Source organism: Chlorocebus sabaeus, chromosome 20 (genome assembly GCF_047675955.1).
Source record: "Chlorocebus sabaeus isolate Y175 chromosome 20, mChlSab1.0.hap1, whole genome shotgun sequence".
NCBI lineage: Eukaryota > Metazoa > Chordata > Mammalia > Primates > Cercopithecidae > Chlorocebus > Chlorocebus sabaeus.
The window spans coordinates 114,905,096-114,918,733 of record NC_132923.1 but is presented as its reverse complement, the minus strand read 5'-3'; the positions used below and the strand labels follow the sequence as shown (position 1 = coordinate 114,918,733).

Below are 13,638 nucleotides of genomic sequence, written 5' to 3'. Positions count from 1 at the left end.
TGAAGGATGGGGCTCTCACTGATCAGGGTGACGGCATTCACCTTTACCTGCCGTCCTGGGATCCCCCTGCACAGCCTGGCCTACAGGTCTGGGGTCTTGTCCACTGGCCCAGCCTCAGGTCATGATTCTGATTCCCTCACAGGGCTCCTGTCCTTGCTTGGTCTTTCTGACTGGATTGAATCACGGAAGCTGACTCCTGTCTGTCTTTATCCTCTTGTCACCTCACTGAGTCAGCTGGCAGCTTGCTCTTCACTTCTAGAAACAGAGGACTGTGGTGAAAACACTTGTTGCAGCTGAGCATTCTTCTTGAGTCTGTTTTTTTTTTTTTTGAGACGGAGTCTCGCTCTGTCACCCAGGCTGGAGTGCAATGGCGCAATCTCGACTCACTGCAAGCTCCACCTCCCGGTTCACGTCATTCTGCTGCCTCAGCCTCCCGAGTAACTGGGACTACAGGCACCCATCACCACGCCTGGCTAATTTTTTGTAGTTTTAAATAGAGACAGGGTTTCACTGTGTTAGCCAGGATGGTCTCGATCTCCTGACCTCGTGATCTGCCCGCCTCGGCCTCCCAAAGTGCTGAGATTACGGATGTGAGCCACCGTGCCTGGCCGAATCTTTTTTTTTTTTTGAGACAGGGTCTTGTTCCATCGTCCAGGCTGGAGTGCACTGGCATAATCACAGCTCACACTGCAATCTCAACCTCCTGGTCAAGAAAGATCCTCCCACCTCAGCCTCCTGAGTAGCCGGAATGCTAGGCATGCACCACCATGTCCAGCTAATTTGTGTGTGTGTGTGTGTGTGTTTTTTTTTTAAGAGACAGGGTCTCACTGTGTTGCCCAGGCTGGTCTCAAACTCCTAGGCTCTAGCAATTTGCCCACCTCGGCCTCTTAAAGTGTTGGGATTGCGGGCGTGAGTCACCACACCTGGCCCCTGCTTGAACTTTCAAAACGGCTTGACCTGGAAGGGATACCACTCCTCTGGGAAGCAGAGTGGCACACGGGGGACGTGGAGGCTTTGCTAGTGCTGGACCTTCAACAGAAGGTTGAATCCGAGTGTGTGTTGAAGCTGATGTTAGGAGAACATCCCGGGACCCAACCTGGGAAACACACTATTCAGGAGTGGTAAGGCCCTTGTTAGACCCATCCCTTCCACATGGCAGACCTCTAATGCAGCCCATTGCCTCGGGGAAGCTTGGGGTGGGCAGTGTTAACTTGACTTCTTCTCAAAGGTAATTGACATCACCTACAAGGGAAGAAATCAGAGGAACTTGGAGGAATGAAAAGCTAGTCTGGCAGTGACCATTAACAGGGAGGCAGACAATCTGGACACCTGCAATTCTGAAGTCTCAGAAAAAGGCCTGACTGATAAAGAAAAATTCAAGGTAAATTAGAAGCGGTATTTGGTCTAGGTCATGGTAACAGAAATGTAACTGACAGCTAAGGATTACTGCATGAGGTGCCGAATTGCACTTGAATGTTTCCTTCCTTCCTTCCTTCCTTCCTTCCTTCCTTCCTTCCTTCCTTCCTTCCTTCCTTCCTTCCTTCCTTCCTTCCTTCCTTCCTTCCTTTCTTCCTTCCCTCCCTCCCTCCCTCCCTCCTTCTTTTTTTTTTATTTTTAGAGACAGGGTCTTGCTGTCCAGTCACTGACTGGAGTGCATTAACACAGTCATGGCTTGCTGTAGCCTTCCTGGGCTCAAGCAATCCTCAGCCTTCTGAGTACCTGGGACACCGTACCCCTGGGCACAGTGGCATGTGCCTGTAATCCCAGTACTTTGGGAGGTCAAGAGGTCTCTCCAGGCCTTTGCGTGTGCTGTTTCTCCTGCTGGGAATGCCCCTCCACTTGCTTTTTTTTTTTGTTTTTTTTTTGTTTTTTTTTTTGAGACAGGGTCTTGTTCTGTCACCCAGGCTGGAGTGCAGTGGCATCATCTTGGCTCACTGCAACCTCTGCCTTCCGGGTTCAAGCGATTCTCCTCCCTCAGCTTCCTTACTAGCTTAGGACTACAGGGCCATGCCACCATGCCCGGCTAATGTTTGTAGTTTTAGTAGAGATGGAGTTTCCCACCATGTTGGCCAGGCTGGTCTCGACCTCCTGAGCTCAAGTGATCCCCCTGCCTCGGCCTCCCAAAGTGTGGGAATTATAGGTGTGAGCCACTGTGCCTGGTCTCAACTTACTCTTTAGTGGACTAATTTGCTGCAGGTCTCAACTTCCATAACAGGTCTGAGAAGGCTTCCGTGGGCTTCTGATTACATATTCTGTCTTAGTCCTGAGCTTTGAAACACTGTCAACCTAATACAAATGGTTATTCAATAGTTATTGGTGTAATCGTCTGTTGAATGCGTCTTTTCCCGCGGCTTGGGGCCTCCAGGAGGGCAGGGGCTGTGGCTGTTTTGCCCACTGCTGTGCCCCTGGTGCTGTGGTGTGCCTGGGATGTGGTGAGAGCTCAGTGCGTGAGTGCTGAATGAATAATTGAAGCGGAATTCTCTAAGCTACAGTTTCTTTATCCAAAAACGGGCCTACGAGTATCTTTCTTTTAAATGGAAATAGACATAACATTAATTCCTTTCCTATCCTCAACCTTTGCAAAGAAACTTAGAAGAAATAAACGGTCTTGTGAATTAGTAGCCTGAAAAACCTGCAGCTCAAGGGATTGAACATGAAGTTGGGATGGTAATTCTGGAAGGATTGAGATGTCCCTGGCTGCAACACGGGGGTGGGCTTAATGGTCCTCTCTGGTCCTGGGGTGCGGGAGTGCTTTCTCCTAGGGGTGAGAGAGCTGGTTTGCTTCTGTGTGCAGGGCCAGGGCTGGGCTGAGAAATTCGTGGAGAATTGGGGTGGGGGTAAGGGTCAGGTGGGGGCCCCATTCCACCCTAGGTGTGACTTAGAAGTGTCTCTTGGCCTGGTGGAAGGTAGGATGGCCCAGGACACACCGCCTCCCCTACGCTGGACAGGGAGTTTCCTGAAAGAGGTGACATAGCGTTTAGGCCTGAGGGATTGGTAAGGTAAACTTGGCTGGTGGTGAGGAGAAAACTGTTGTAGTGTTCTAGGCTAAGGGAAGAGCATGTCCAAAGGCCTGGAGGTGAAATGGCAGAGTGGGACTGAGGAAGGAAACATTCAGAGCGGTGGGTGGGCAGGTGAGGAGTGGCTGGGCCCCATGCATTGGGCCAGGGAATGAGGGGGGAGAAGTCTTGGAGGAGGCTGACGCTTGTGGGGCTCTGTGTTTCTGTGTGTGTGCATACGTGTGTGTGTCCATGTGTGTTGGGGAGGTGGATAGGGCACAGGGGGCAGTATCTTCAGCCTCCTACCAGCAACTATGCACACAGAAGCCCAGCCGGCATCCCTGCAGAGACAGACGCCCCGGCACTGCCTTGTCAGAAACCCGCCGGGGCAGGAGCAGCTGCTTCTAAATCAAGGCCAAAGGCAGCCACGGGCCGGGTTGGGTTTGGTGGGTCTGCTGCATGGGCTGATGTGGGGGCAGGGGCTGAAGGGGGCTCTCGGGCAGGGATTCTGGGCCAGAATGAGCCTGGCTGGTTTGGGGAAGTTTATTTTGGAAGCTGGGATGATGCAAAATTAAGTGGGGAGGAAAAAATAGATGAGGCGACCGAGAGGGTCTGTCTGTGGCTGGCGGGGCTGTAAGTGGCCAGCGAGAAGTGCGTTGTTGGGTAAACAGATGGGGGTGGCAGCGTTCTGCACACTCGCTATAAATATCCCGCAGTTTGCCGCCCCTGCCGGGGTTTCCTGGCACCGTGGGTGTGGAGATCAAGGTACAGACACAGGGCACTTCCGGAGTGGCAGAGAGTGGCCAGGGCCCTGCTCAGATCCCAGCCTCCTGGGGATGGAGTGGGCACCGGGAACTGAGGCTGAGGCCCGAGTAGGGGCGGGAGATGCTCTTTTGCTATTAACTGGCTGTGGTTCTCAGGCAAGCCCTGTGACCTCCGTGGGCCTCAATTTCTTCACCTGTAAGATGGGCATATGATAAAATGAGGCAAGCTTGTGTTGCTGCTGGGACAGGCACCCTGGAGACCCTCAGGAAATGATCAAGTGCGTAGGCGCTGTGTGACCTGGGCGAATTCTCTTGTCGCCCTGAGTCTCAATTTCTTCATTTCTTCTTCCAAGATACGGGGAGAAGAACCACTGTCTGGCAGCTGAAATGGAACTGTGGGTCTGGCACTGGACTTGCAATGTGTGTGGTATTTCAGGACACACTGGGGGCCCGGCTGGAGCCCTCCCCCAGCCCTCTGCAGCCTCTATGGGAGCTGTCTCATCTCTGCAGTATGGTAGTGATGGCAATGGTGATGATAGCAGCCAGGCCCACTGCGAGCCTTTTGGTGACCCAAGGGCTTTGTAAACTGTTATCTGAGTTCTTTGCTATCTCAGCTTATTTTCCCACCTCCTTCCCTCTCACAGATAAAGAATCCAAGGTGCAGAGAGATGGGACTGCTGGAAGGAACGGAGCCAGATCCACAAGAGCCTTCATTCGGACGATAAATATTCACTGAAGACCTGCCACCTGTCAGGCCCCAGGCCAGGTGCTGGGGATTTAGCAGAAAACCAGCCAGACCCGTTTCCTGCGTCCATGGAGTGCACAGGCTGGTGGGGGAGATGGGCTATAAATCCGCGAACCAAATTATACAGAGATGAGTGCCGAGCGCCTAGCGTGGCCTGCGACCTCTCGGGCTCCCATATCTGTGACAGATGTGCTTGGGCTCCTTGTAGGACCGAGGGACTTTGTTATCCACAGCACTGGCCTTAAAGTTGGCTGCTACCTGATGAGATGAATTAAGAACATACCAGCACTTTGGGAGGCCCAGGCGGGCGGATCATGAGGTCAGGAGATCAAGATCATCCTGGCCAACATGGTGAAACCCTGTCTCTACTAAAAATACAAAAATTGGCCGGGCATGGTGGCAGGCACCTGTAATCCCAGCTACTTGGGAGGCTGAGGCAGGGGAATTGCTTGATCCCGGGAGGCAGAGGTTGCAGTGAGCTGAGATCATGCCACTGCACTCCAGCCTAGGCGACAGAGAGAGACTCTGTCTCAAAAAAAAAAAAAAAAAAAAAAAGGGACATATATTAATACATTCAGTTCATCAAAACAGTCCCTGAATATACCTCTGTGCAGAACTTGTGCGAGCCTCTGGGGACCCAGGGCTGGTCAGGCTGGCTGGGCAGAAGGGGATGAAAACATTGCCTTATACACATTTGTAGAATATGTCACAATGGGAGAAATCTTCCCACAGCTTCTCATGAGTCCAGTGAATTAGGCAGGGCAGGTATCATTGTCCCCGTTTTATAGATCAGGAAATTGAGGTCCAGTGAGGTGAAGTGTCTTGGCCAGGGACACTTGGTCAGGACGTGACATGAACACAGTACTGTCTGACTTCAAATCCAGTGCTTCTTCCCCTGCAGATGAGAAGGGGCCCCTGTAGCAGTGGGAGAGGTCCCAAGGCCCCCAAGCTGCCCCCGAGGACCCCGTCAAGCTCAGCAGTGAGACTTTGGCCAGGGGAAGGGCAGACATTTTATCCTATCTCTTGCATTCCATTCAGAAGGTCCCTGTCTGCAGCTGGAGGGTAGAAGGGACTCTGGACAGGGTCACTAGAGACCCTGCTCTGCCCTTCACCAATAGTGCCATGGGAATCCAGCACATGCTGTCTGAGCCTTAAATGAAAGGGTTGGACTTGATTATCTCTAGGGAGCATTTTAGTCCCTGAGGGCCTGCCCTTGGACCCCTGGGGGCATAGCTGGGAGCAAGGATCCATCTGAGAGTGGTTCAGGACAAGACTCATCTCCAGCCCCAACTGGGAGACTTGCTCTCTGGCTGATGGTGAAGTCTACCCACAGCAAGCCGAGCCAGGGAGCTGGGGAGGGAGGATACCTTTGCAGGCCACTGGGATCCCTGCACTGAAGCCATGGGGCCAGGGTCTTTCTGCTGTCTCCCCTCCCTCCCCAGTCCCCACCCCCCTGACTGGGGGACAGTGCTCCAGGCAGCTGGAATGGGACATGGTTTGTGTGGCAGCGAGGTATCCAGGTTCTCCTCCTTCTGGATCTAAGGTAGGAATGCACTTCCCACCCCCTTGAAGTTAGAGGTGGCTGTGTGACTGGCTTTGGCCAGCAAAATGTGACAGCAAGCAGCAACTAGCAGGATGGGGGTGACTTGGGACCTGGGTGGGGACAACACAGAGCAGATGGGGCTTTGGGGCCTCTCCCACTGCTCTCCCATCCACAGGCATGCAGTGTGAGCAGGAGCGAATGCTTCATGTGTGGGGCCACCGGCTTTGGAGTTGCCTGTGGCTGCAGTGTAACCCAGCGTCTCCGGACTGATGTTATAGATTCTGCAGGAGGGGCAAATGCGGGCAGCAAGGGCCTGCAGCCCTGAAATTAACAAATGAGTACGAATGAACCCTCCCTTCCTCCCTCCCTCCCTTTCTCCTTTCCTTCCTTCTTTTTCAAAATATATTTATCCATCTATCTATTTGTCCATCCAAGGATTCAAACCCAGGTCTGCTTGACAAGGAAGGCCGGCCCTGTCTGTGGTGCCAGGAAAACTCTTTGGAGAAGATGCCGCTCTCTCTGCCTGCGTGAATCTTCTCTGTCCACAAAGGCCTGCTCCATCATCCCTCCTCCAGGAAGCTTTCCCTGACTGTCCCCAGGTCCAGCCAGGGTGTCTGGGGGTGCTGGAGAGACCCACAGAGCCTTGATCACCGCGGCTGGCCCATAAGTGTGGCGACTGAGTCCCAGTCTGGAGGCACAGCTGGACTTTCCCAGAGAGAACTGAGGCATTGTGGGAATTTCCCAGCAGTGACCCCAGGACCCTGATTGCCCAGAATGACTCCGAGTTCACATATCTGGGGACCGTCACCAAGACTCCTGTGTCCATATTGAACTCAGTAAACATGATGACCCTGGAGATGTGCCCTCAGCATTATAACCACACTCTTGGCCCCTCCAGAATTCAGAACCACTTTGGGAGTCCACCCTGAAGCCCAGTTCTTTTGAAAAGAAGGAAGAGAAGCTCTTAATGTGGTGAAATTGGGTTTAAGTGAAATTGTCATCTGCTGATTGGTGAGGAGGGTCACTCAGGCCTCTGCTATTTCCTCTGGGCTCTCCCCAGCAGCCCTCCCTGGGGTACCGAGAAACAGAGGCTTTGCTCAGCCTCCAGAGGCAGGGTAGCCTAGTGGTAAATGCACGGGCTTTGCAGCAGACAGTGAGACTGAGTCCCTTCCACCTCTGTGTGGTCTCTGAGCAGGAACTTCATATCCCTGAGCTGATCCTCAGTTTTCACATCTGTAAAATGGGGGGTTTCCTCAGGTTGGCGGCTTGAGGTGAGAATGTGATGAGGCAGTGAAAGTGTGTGAAGCACCCAGCACATGGTAAGTGTGCACTCAGTTGCAGTTACTATCAATGGTGGTAGCCCTGCACTGGCAGGACCTTACACAGTGACATACAGAGATCTGGTGGCAGGAGTCTGGGTGGCAGTGGTGATTATATTTCTCAATTGTGTAAATCCAGCTCCCCTTGTGGGAGGAGCTTAGCCCCTGAGTTAAATGTTGGGACCAGGATCAAATGCACAGTTAAACACACATTTCTTGGCCGGGCACGATGGCTAACGCTTGTAATCCCAGCACTTTGGGTGGGCAAGGCAGGCGGATCACAAGGTCAGGAGTTCGAGACCAGCCTGGCCAATATGGTGAAACCCCGTCTCTACTAAAAATACAACAATTAGCCAGGCATGGTGGCCTGCGCCTGTAGTCACAGCTACTTGGGAGGGTGAGGTAGGAGAATAGCTTGAACGCAGAAGGGGGAGGTTGCAGTGAGCCGAGATTGTGCCACTGCACTCCAGCCTGGGCAACAGAGTGAAACTCTGTCTCAACAACAAACAAACAAACAAACAACAACAACAAACCAAAAAAAAAAAACAGGCCGAGTGTGGTGGCTCCAGCCTGTAATCCTAGCTCTTTGGGAGGCCGAGGCAGGCAGATCTCGAGGTCAGAAGATCGAGACCATCCTGGCTAACATGGGGAAACCCTGTCTCTACTAAAAAAAATACAAAAAAATTAGCTGGGGGTGGTGGCGGGCGCCTGTAGTCCCAGCTACTCGGGAGGCTGAGGCGGGAGAATGGCCTGAACCCAGGAGGTGGATCTTGCAGTGAGCCGAGATCGCGCCACTGCACTCCAGCTTGGGTGACAGAGCGAGACTCCATCTCAAACAAACAAAACAATAAACAAACAAACAAACAAACAAACCCATACATTTCTTAGAGGAAGGAAATTATTCTTCTGTAAAACTACTGTGTGCCAGGCATGGAGGTAGGCAGAGTGGGTGCATAATGTCCTGGGAGCCTCCATGGGTTCTAAGAGGGATCATTAGCCCCATTCTACAGATGGTGCAACTGAGGCTCAGAGAAGCTGAGGGACTGACTGGTCGAGGTCACAGAGCGAATTAAGGATGAAGTGCAGATTCTGGCCCAGGTCCCTGCCTGCCCCAACTCCCGTGCTCTTTCCTGCATGGACAGTGCTCGGGCCTCTGTGCTGGTCACTTCCGCAGCACCAGCGGAGGTCTGGTGTGAGTCTGAGCAGCTTTGACAAAGCATCTCCTTGCTCCCATAGTAGGGGAGCCCCGGGGCATGGCTTTGGCGGCTACGCTGGCCAGAGTGCAGGTTCAAAGCTGCTCTGGAGTGACTTGATTGAACTCCCTGGGGGTCCAAGCATCCAAGGAAGGAGGCAGGATCTGGCTAGTGGGCAGCACCTGGAGAGTTGGCAGGTTTCATCCCAGCGTGTCCACCTTCCTCCCCAGGGCCCTTTTCTCCTCTCTCCTCCCCTCACCAGGGACACTGCCACCTTCATTCTGAAGCCCACGTCCCTGCTTCTTGTTAGGGAAGGGAATCAGCCCAAGGATCCCTGGACTTGAGTGAGGTCACAGTTCCCATTGTAGAGATCAACAAATCAAGGCCCAGGGATAGGAAGGGAAACTTGGCCAAGTGGCAGAGCCAGAACCAAGAGCTCCGGACTCCCTGCCTGGGACTCCTTTCTCTAGACAACTACGAGGATGGGCTTATGTCCCTAGGAGACACCAGTTGGTTGCCATGGAAAATGGGTACAGATGATCTGAAATCAGAACTGTCTAGGAGGCTTCGGGCTACACCGTCAGCACAGCCACACCACCCAGAGCCCCGCTTCCTACCCACCCCGTGTTCGGGACAAGTGTGTTCTTTCTTGCAGGAGTAAAGGGGCAACAATGCTTAATCCAGTTCCTCAATTCTCATGGCGAAATTTCAGGCATGGTGGCACCTGGGCGGGGGAGAGGTTTTGGAGCTAGGGGATATTCCTGGCTTCTCCCTGACTCCCCTCCACGGTGACCTCTGGGAAGGCTGACCTTGCGCCAGGGCGGCCCTCCTCGGAAGACTGTTTCTGTGTCTTCCTGTTGCGGTTTTGACTCTGGAGAAATGCTCCAGCCTTGAACTCACCGAGGGCTGGCCCCATGTGAAGCTCGAAGTTTGTTCAGCCGTTTTGGGCTCCCGGTGGCTGGGAGCTCAGCCTTAAGCAAAGTCCAAACTGACCGCAGCTTTCCCGGGCGACTCGAGCGGACGAGCCTATTTATATGTGGTGGGTTTTATATCACCACTTCCCTCCACGCTCAGTTTGTGAAGGTTTTTCTCCAGGGGGAGGAGGCATGACCTTCTTTCCACCATCACCCTCACTTTTTCTGGCCCCTCAGGCCCGAGGGTGCCCCAACCGGACAAAGGGAGGCAGGGCCACGCAATAGTGAGGATGTGGTGCAGAAAGACCCAGTTCTAAGTCCTTCAGGTCTTAGCTCCAACAGCACCTCCTCCACGAGGCCTTCCCTGCCCTTTTTATTGTCCTCACGGATCTTACCACTGTGGGAATGATCTCGCCATGCATTTATTTGCCTTACTGTCTGTCTCCCCGGCTCGGATGCCAGCTCCACGGGGTCGGGGGCCATGTCTGTGCACAGGTGTATACTCAGCACCCCGATCGGTGCCAGGCATACTGTAGGTGCTCAATATAAGAATGCAGAACAAATGCACAAACAGGGTGTGCTCCCTCCAACAGGGGTTCTCCAACTTCAAGGTGCATGAGAATGTGCTGGGGAACTTGTTAACTGCGTGCCGAGCACCTGGATCCCTGGGCTGGGGTGGGCAGGCATCTGCCGCTGGGCAGGAAGCCATCTGCTGGGAGACACTGCCCCAGGGACCCTGGGCCTCAGAGCCCAGAGCGTGGCAGGACTGGGGCTAAGCTGTGGGCACACCTCCCTAAACACTCTGTCGGGGGTCTGGGAGGGAGCGCTGGCAGCGGGATTCGAGGGGACCTTAGCTGGGGGCATTGGAGGATTTGCTCCCAGTCCCGGGGGAAGCCAGGCTCTCCCTCCACTGGCATTTGTATCATAGATCTTACCTTCTTCAAGTTCTTTGTTTAACGTCTGTTCTTGCTATTCGACTCTAAGAGCACAGGGACCCAGTCAGTGTCTAATTGCCCTAGGTTGAGGCAAGCAGGGCCCAGGCTTTGACCCTGGACCTGGCTATGGTTACTTCTGGCCACACCCCGTCCCACAGGGTAAGGGGCCAAGAGTAGGTGCCAACCCAGAGCCCAGACCACCCCTGCTTGTAGAGCACACTGTGGATGCTGGAATGGCTTGCTCCAAAGGCCTGAGCCTGCTCCGGGGCCTGTGTGGCTCCCTTCCCGTGACTCATTCTCCCGAGGGTGGACTCCACTATGCTGCTAGGCCTGGAGGTGGCCGTGGAGCCTGTGTCTGGGGGACATGGACACAGCTTGGATGTGTGGGCTGGAGTGGCCACACACTGGGCCCGGGTGGGAAGAGAAAGAGGACAGGGTGTAGCTGGGGGCCTTCCTGGTACTCTTACTGTGGGTATGCAAAACCGAGTCTCATTTCCAGTTATATCCCTAGTGCCTCGCTTGGGGCCTGGTGCCTGGCTCACTGGCTCCTGGCTTCTCCCCAGGCTTCTCTGCTTCAAGCCTGCACCCCCCTTAGAAAGCAAGCAAGAGAAGGGCTGGGAAGAATGCAAATATGTTATTTTCTGGCTGGCTTGTGTCTTAGTCCATTTGAGCTGCTCTAACAAAATAGCTGAGACTAGGTAATTTATAAAGAACAGAAATGTATTGCTCACAGTTCTAGAGGCTGGGAAGTCCAAGATCATGGTGTTGACATCTGGTGAGGGTCTTCCTGCTGTGTCCTCATGTGGCAGAAGAGCAGTAGAGAGTGAACCTGCACTCCTGCAAGCTCTTTTTTTTTTTTTTTTTGAGACGGAGTCTCGCTCTGTCACCCAGGCTGGAGTGCAGTGGCACGATCTCAGCTCACTGCAACCTCCGCCTTCCGGGCTCACGCCATTCTCCTGTCTCAGCCTCCTGAGCAGCTGGGACTACAGGCGCCTGCCACCACGCCCGGCTAATTTTTTTGCATTTTTAGTAGAGATGGGGTTTCACCGTGTTCGCCAGGATGGTCTCCATCTCCTGACCTCGTGATCCGCCCGCCTCGGTCTCCCAAAGTGCTGGGATTACAGGCGTGAGCCACCGCGCCCAGCCTGCAAACTCTTTTATAACAGCATCACTCTGTTCATGAGGGTGGAGCCCTCATGACCTAAACAGCTCCCAAAAGGCCCCATCTGCCAGTGCTGTTGCACTGGGGATAAGTTTTCAACACATGAATTTTGGGAGGGGACAGAAACCTTCAATCCATACCCCTATGCATGTTTCTCATTTACTGAGGGCCTGCTGCTGTATCCAGACCTTTCTTAAGTTTCCACGTTTAATCCTCATGGCATCCAGCGATAGGTAGTGTGTTCCCTGCCCTGTGATGCTCAGAGGAGTCAAGTGACTCATGCAAGGCCACACAGCCAGAAGAACCCCCTTGCTCCTCTGACTCCAAAGTCAGTGCTAACAGGTTGGGGGAACGCATTTCTTAGCAAAGAGCATGTGGATGGGTGCACCTGCTGATGGGAGTGGTGAAGGGGTGATGCAAGAAGAGGACATGGCTGTGAAGTTTGTCCTGAAGACGGCAAGGACAGGTCTTAGGTCAGACAGGAGGATGAGGTCACCAGGCGGTCAGCAGTGCTGAGGCACAACTTGGGAGCCCTTCAGGTCCCTATAAGCACCATCAGACCTCTCAGAGCCTCCCCAGATGAACACTAGTCAAGTTAAAAAAGGGTCTGACTATGCCAGGCAGTGTCAGTTCCAATACTCTGGCTCCTTTCCAACCAGGTGACTGCCCCCAAACTCAGGACTCACCACTGGATGGGGCAGAGATCACACAGCCCAGCAGCCCTGGGGAAAGGGGTGAGGCCTCAGTGTCCCCTCAGCAGAGGAGTGAGTCCCTCAGTGTCCCCTCAGGAATGGTTGGAGCCCTCAGTGTCCCCTCAGGAGTGTGTTGGAGCCCTCAGTGTCCCCTCAGGAAGGGGATGGAGCCCTTGGTGTCCCCTCAGGAAAGGGATGGAGCCCTTGGTGTCCCCTCAGGAAGGGGATGAAGCTCTCAGTGTCCCCAGGAAGGGGATGAAGCCCTTGGTGTCCCCTCAGGAAAGGGACGAAGCCCTCAGTATCCCCTCAGAAAGAGGTGAACCTCTGTGTCCCCTTAGGGCATGGAGGCCCTCCTGACAGCACCCTCAGTCAGTCAGGGTTGAATCCCGAGCCGGCACTGTGCTAATTTCATTGTCAGAACAGCCCCCGGGGTGGCTACAGCTGTCATCCTCACGCTGCTGCATCACTGCATCGCGAGTAACTTCCAGTAACTGCGGTTCAGAGAGGTGGAGCCACTGCCTGAGGTCAGCAAGCTGCAGGTAGCAGGGCAGTGGGTTGGCCCAGGCCTCTCTCGCTGCCAAGGCAGGAGCGGTCCCCGTGTGCCACCTGGGTGTCACTGGACCTTGGACAGTGCGGCCAGAGGATCCGGAAGGGGCGAGTTCAGCTCCCGGCTGCCCTTGCTCCCAGACTGACCAGAGGTGAGTATGTGGCATCTGAGGCTGCGGGGAGCTGGGGTGGGCCAGGAACAGTGGGGGCAGGGGCTGGGGAGGGGTGGGAAACCCAGCCTGGCAGTGCCAACCCTAGCAGGAAGCACCTTTGCTTGTTCAGTCAGCCTGTGGGCAGAGGGCAGCTGTGTGGGGTGGCTGCTGCCACCGGCCAGAGATGGTTTCTAAGGGCAGAGGGTAAACAGTCACCTTGGCTACTTGGGCGTGCCATGGGCGGTGGTGGGTCAGCTCTGGAATATTCCGGGAAGTGAAGGAAGGAAATGGGAGGCCTCGGGTTCTGAGAGCAAGGTGGAGGCCATGAGCTGGAGGGCCCAAGAGGGCGTCTTCTGTCCTATAAGGCTGGCTACACAGAAGCCAGGCCCTGCGGGAGGGCTGGGATTCTCTCCTCCCCAGGGAGCAGGGTCCTGGCAACAGGACACCAGGGAGGCTTCTGCTCTGGTTGAGCCTGCTGCATCCTGTGTGATGGGAGAGAAAGACAGCGTCTGGTTTCTCATTAATGACGATTCCTTTCTGATCCCATATCACCTGCTGTCTACTTACCGTTTCATTTATTCAGCCCACAAATAGTGACCATTTCAGGCTCTGAGCTAGGCCTGGGGTACAGCAGTGAAGACAACACAGGCTCTGTCTTTGGGGCACTTGCAGTCTGG

The 13,638-nt window shown here is 54.2% G+C and overlaps 1 long non-coding RNA gene across 1 annotated transcript in view; it reads left to right on the top strand.

Annotated features, from left to right (window-relative positions):
• LOC103225418 (uncharacterized) overlaps positions 1–7,009 on the top strand; it is a 29,495-nt gene extending 22,486 nt beyond the window's left edge. The window contains exons 2-3 of the long non-coding RNA XR_494463.3: positions 4,405–4,526; positions 6,484–7,009. This is a non-coding gene — a long non-coding RNA (uncharacterized lncRNA). The remainder of the gene's footprint in view (positions 1–4,404; positions 4,527–6,483) is intronic.
• The last annotated feature ends 6,629 nt before the right edge of the window (positions 7,010–13,638 follow it).